The sequence below is a fragment of the Myotis myotis genome, unplaced genomic scaffold (genome assembly GCF_014108235.1).
Source record: "Myotis myotis isolate mMyoMyo1 unplaced genomic scaffold, mMyoMyo1.p scaffold_m19_p_6, whole genome shotgun sequence".
Lineage (NCBI taxonomy): Eukaryota > Metazoa > Chordata > Mammalia > Chiroptera > Vespertilionidae > Myotis > Myotis myotis.
The window spans coordinates 88076903-88082902 of NW_023416368.1; positions in this window are offsets into that span (position 1 = coordinate 88076903).

Genomic DNA, 6000 nt, shown 5'->3' on the forward strand with positions numbered 1-6000 from the left:
CCATGGTAGGTGCTCAGAATAGGCTGCTACTATTAACAAACCTTTATTAGGCAGATTGACTTATTACTCTTACATAGTATTTAGGATTAGTTGGTTAAGTAGTGTACTAAATAATTTGTTACGTTTTAGTGAAAACATTTTCTTAGTGTACCTTTTTATAACCAGTGATTAAAGCTAATTAAAGGACCCATTAAATTATGCTTTAACTAGAGGCCCGGTGGAGTCCCTCGGCCTGGCCAGTGATTGGGACCAGTTGGGGCGGGGGAGGGGGGGCAGCTGGCCTGGGGGAGGGACCGCAGGAGGTTGGCCTGCTGTGGGAACACACTGACCACCACGGGGCAGCTCCTGTGTTGAGCATCTGCCCCCGGTGGTCAGTGCGTGTCATAGCAACCGGTGGACTGGTCGTTTGGTCGCTTAGGCTTTTATATGTATGTAGAATAGATAAGAATCCTTACTGTAATCAGATATTTAAAAAAATTCATTTCAGTTGGCTTAAAGTATTTGGGAGGAGAAAAAGTATCTTCAAAGTTCTGGCTAACAGCATGACTCATGAACCATGTATTGTTGGCAGTTGACTGTCACTTCAGTTTGTGAGATTCCCTGTAAATAAAAAAATGTTTCAAGACTAATGTAGTAAATGCCTCACTAGGATGTTTCATTTTTAGCAAGTGTGGATAGTACAAGGTGTCTGAGGTCAACAAAACACTGTCTGCTTTTGGAATTTTCCATTATACTGATAAAGGAAAGTGAGCTTAATCCAGTGTTAGGGGCCAGCAGAGAATAGTTCCCCACACTAAACTAAAAATACCATTTAGAGACAACAGAAACTTAGCAAGCCAGTTCCTGAAGGAAAATTATCTTTTGTGGGAAACCTAAGTACAAAGAAATGGGTTTTAAATATGAAAGTTATGCTATATAGAGAGAACTCTAAAGATTCCACACAAAAAAACTAGAACTGATAGATGAATTCAGTAAAGTAGCAGAATACAAAATAAATATTCAGAAGTCAGTTGCATTTTTATATGCCACTAACGATCTATCAGAAATCCCACTTATAACTGCATCAAAAACAATAAAATACCTAGGAATACATTTAACCAAGGAGGTAAAAGACCTGTACTCAGAAAATTATAAGACATTCAAGGGAGAAATTGAAGATAAAAGTAAATGGAAGCATATTACCGTGCTCATGGATAGGAAGAATTAACGTTAAAATGTCTGTACTAGCCAAAGTAACGTGTAAGTTCAATGCAGTCCCTATCAAAATACCAATGGCATTTTTCACAGAACTAGAACAAATAATCCTGTAATATTTGGGAACCATAAATGATTCTGAAGAGAGAGAGCAACCTTGAGAAAGAAGTTAATTGACTCTTCATTAAAGTGTCTTGAAAATTCATAACACAGAAAATGGAAGTCATGTACCTCACTCAGCTACCGTGACTTTATTCCAAACCATTTTCCAGTTTGGTGATGCACACCTACCTGCCCAGCACTCAAACCATGTGGTGTCCTCAGCTGCCCCCTCCTCATGAAACCCTGCTGTGGCCACAGTGAGCCAGTGACCGATGTTAAGAAACAATGAGACACCTCTGCTAGTGACTCATGTAAGTCACAGGGCTTTATATTGTCAGCAGGAATGGCAAGGCCTGTCTGGAAAACTTGGTAAATGTTTTCAGGCACCTGAGCAACCTAGGAATTGTTGTTCCCTCCCTGATCAGCCCTGCACAGTTCCTTTTTAAGAGAAAAGAAAAACCTCTGCCTGTGGCAGTCCCTGAGGGTGGAAGGCACAGATAAGTAAGATTGGGCCTGGCCAGTCTCCTCTGTGGGTGAGTGAGGGTCCCTAGGCGAGGCTAGAACACAGGCTTTGGCTGAGAATGGCCGCTGCAAGTACTACACATAGGACGGACCACTTTTCCTGAAGGACCTCTCCAAACTCCAGAGCTTTGCATAAATGTAAGAAATTTGTGACTTGTTCAAAGTGACATAAGGAATGGCAGAACATGAGCTGGAACCTTTAAGCCTGGTCTAGTGCTCTTTCTATAACATTGTGTTAATATCCAAGTTCATTCCGTAACTTGAAACAGGCAGGCGCAAATTCCAACCACTATGGAAACCAGACTTTGATGTTGTGGGTAAAAGTCCAGTCTTTTATGGGACATAATGATGTTGTGAATGTAAACAAAAGACCCTGGTGGGCTAGGGTCAAGAATTGCAGGGATCCCACCAAAAAGTGAAGATGTGGGGGGAAGGAAAGATAGGGTTGCATGTAGACAATAGCCTCAGAATGCATCTTGATTGCTTTCTAAGCAGTTGTATTCTTCATTTCCACGAGGGGGCAGCAGCTCCTGGGCAGCCTTGCATAGGCTGTACACAGCGCAGTAATGGTGATAGGCAATTTTCACTGGCGGCAGCAGCAGGGAGGTCAACAGTTCACGGAATCAAACAGTGGCGGGGTTTTGTTGTTCTGTCTTTTTGAGCTACATTAGCTTGGGATCTATAAGGGAACATGCTCTAATAAAAATACACCAAAGCAAGCAAAAACTGGTGCGAAGAGCCCCGTGGAATCAGGAGATCTGGGATAGAAGGATCAAGCAGATCTTTTGGTCAAACTCCTGATAACTAAAAGCCCTTTTAAGATTTGAAACGGTGATACCCAGCTTCCAGTGCATGTGGAGCTGCTTCAGGAGACGTCCACTCCAGGGATGGGCCTCTGGTGCTCGGAATGTTCACCAGAGGTAAATCTTGCCTCTGTGACGCCACACATTGCTGTCCTTGGCCTGTTTCCCAGGCTCTTCCATGCAATAACCCTCCACTGCATTGATGATAGTTGCCAACTTTTCTAAGACTTCAGTCTAATTATTTCTAGTTCCCTCAACCATCCCTCATTGATGAAATGATTCACACCTTCAATAAGTGAATAGGATTAGGACCCAGATTCATCCTTGTACAACAGGCATCTTTATATTTTTGTTCTTAGAATCAAGTTCTCTGGAACTGAGGTCATGAAAACCTTGAACATGGTCTTCAGGACCGACTTTCATGGAGGCCAGGCCTCTGAGTCCAGCTTGGGTACCGGGAACCTCAGTCTGCTCTGCGCTGAGGCATCCTGTTCTCTGGTTCTGTTGTACTTTCCCCGGGACCTACTGTTCAGTAGCGCTCATGTGTAACCTAGCACCAGGGAAGTTTCACTAATGGTTTACTTAGTAGATACTCATTGTTCTGATAAGACTCAGAAAGTACAGATAAGCACACAAAAAATAAGGATTCCATAACCCTACCACTCAGAGGAAACAACATTTTTGTTGTAGAGAATCCCTTAACAGTCATGGCTTTGCCCACCTATCTTATTAAGCCAAATCCCAAAGCAATTATGGCTTCTTTCCCCCATAGACCATGTATAGACGTTAATGGGAGTCATGTCAAGAAGAGAGATGTGTAAGCTATAAACTCTTAGTGCATACACTAGAAAACTGAACTATGTGGTTCAGTCTGAGTGGTGTCAGAGTTAACACAGCTCATGTAATAAAAGTAATTTCCAAATAAAGTTCTTTTGTTTGGATTTCTTAAACTGCAATGAAGGGCACCATGGTCCCCTGGAAGAACTTTAAAGAACCTATCTCATCAGTCCACTACTCTCATCTCAGCTGCTTGGCTCAAAGCCTTCGCGAGGGTGGAGGAATCCCATTTTCCATCATGCTTTTTTCTGCTCTTCCTCCCCTTCCCATCATGAGACCTCAGGACTGGAGTGGGGAGGCTGAGCCCTGAGGAAGTGTGAGGAGGAGACCAGGCTGATGTGTGAGCCAAGCTAGAGGCCTCCCCTCGCCCTCACTGGAAGGGAGGGGCCGGTAAAGGCTGGAACACGTGTGCTTATTTCTGGGCCAGCTCAGGAAGTAGAGCCCTAATGCTTTGACAACTTGTGAAAATACCAGGCAGTTACTTGTGTGTTTGCCAAGGATTCTGAAAGCTACGAAGTCATGAGTGTGAAAGATGTTTTAAGCCAACAAAGGCTGGCCTGAAGAAATTGCATCGCAGGCTCAGGCTGCATGCCACAGTTTACAGGAAAGTCTGCTTTGACAGGTCATGACCTGAAGCCCCGAGGTGCCCTGGGCCAGTGCAAATCATGCAGGAACATGGCTACTACCGTATGGGTTTTGTTCTCACTAGCAGCTTTATTGAGATACTAGAGGCCCAGTGCACAAAATTCATGCACTGGTGGGGGGGGGGGGGTGAGATGTCCCTCAGCGCAGCCTGCACTTCTCCTGAGTATAGACCTAGTAGTGGAATTGCTGGGACATATGGTAACTCTATGGTTAGCCTTTTGAGGAACCACCAAGCTACCAAAGCAGCTGCATCCTTTTTCATTCCCACCAGCGGTGTGTGAGGGTAGGTTTCTTAATGCCAAAGAATTTGGTTTGCTTGAGCAATGACTGACTTATAGAACTCGTATTAGCTGTGCTTTTAAAGGTATACTAGTACTTAATGCCTTTTTTTAAAAAACACTAGACATTTATTTATTATGAGACTAAGTGCTTTGATACAGTTGAAACTAAAGATACATAAATTTTGCACCCTGCCTTTTTACTTAATTGAATGGGAAGCTGCACTTAAGCATTCAAAAAACTTAGTGACTCTACAGTACTTTATAAATATACCATATTTCCTCTATTGTTTAACATTTAGGGTATGTTCAACTTTTCACTTCTGCTGTGAAGATATGTATTGTTGACATATATTTTTCTGTATTTTGAGATACTTAAGAGATTCCCAAAAGTATAGACGGAGAACATGAACACTCACTCCCAACAATCTTGACTTATATTGGCAAGCTGCTTTTATTTATTGTTTAAAATATGTTTTTGTTGATTTCAGAGAGGAAGGGAGAGAGAGAGAAACATCAGTGATGAGAGAGAATCACTGATTGGCTGCTTTCTGCAGAAGTGAGCCTCAACCCGGGCAGTGCCCTGACCAGGAGTTGAACCATGACCTCCTGGTTCATAGGTCAATGTTCAGCCACTAAGCCACATGGCAAACTGCTTTTAAAAAATACTCATGACACTTATGGCCCCACCATCAGTGTACGAGTGTTCATTTCACTGTGTCCTCATTAGCACTGGGTGTTCTTTCTTGTTAAAATAAATAAATAAATAAAAACAAAACCTTAATTTCAAGAAAACCTTTCTATTATAGTAACATATAGAAAATTGCACAAGTCATTCATGCTTAGCTTGATGGATTTTCATAAAGTGAACACGCCTGTGGGACCAGACCCAACTCATTAGAACATCTTCAGCCCCTCAGAAGTTACCAGCACACCCTCTTCCAGGGACCAACTGCTCCCACGCGCCACCCCCCCCCCCCCCCCCCGGATAATACCAGAGGGGGAAAGGCCTTGCTCACTTAATGCATTAAAATGTATCCACATTTCTAACCCTTTAGCCATTTGTGTTTGTTTTGGAAATCCTGAGCCATATTTTGCAAAGATAGGTTTCTTTATTTCAGGGTCCCAGGTGGGTGGGAAAAGAGGGAGACCATGTAATTTCTAAATTCCAGGATCCCAGGCTCGCCCTGGGTAGTGTGCATGCTTGTGCTCAGTCTCCCTCTCGGGAGTATGGTGGGACTTCTTCTTACTATCTTGCTTAGGCAGCCAAGGGCTTTTTTCCTCCCCCAATTTTTTTGAGATATAATTGATGTATATAACTATATAATAAAAGCGTAATATGCTAAGTGTCCGACTGATTGTTCAACTGCTATCATGCACACTGACCACCAGGGGGCAGACACTCCGACCAGTAGGTTAGGTTGCTGCTGGGGTCTGGCCAATCGGGACTGGGCAAGAGGGCCGGACACACCCTGGAGCCCTCCCATAGTCCCTCCTGGCTGGCTAGCCAACCTCCTGCAGTCTCTCCCCAGCCAGCTGGCCCCCATTGGCCTGATCGGGACTGGGCGAGAGGGCCCCGATTTGCCCCAATCGCCAGCTAGGCTGAGGGACCCCACCTG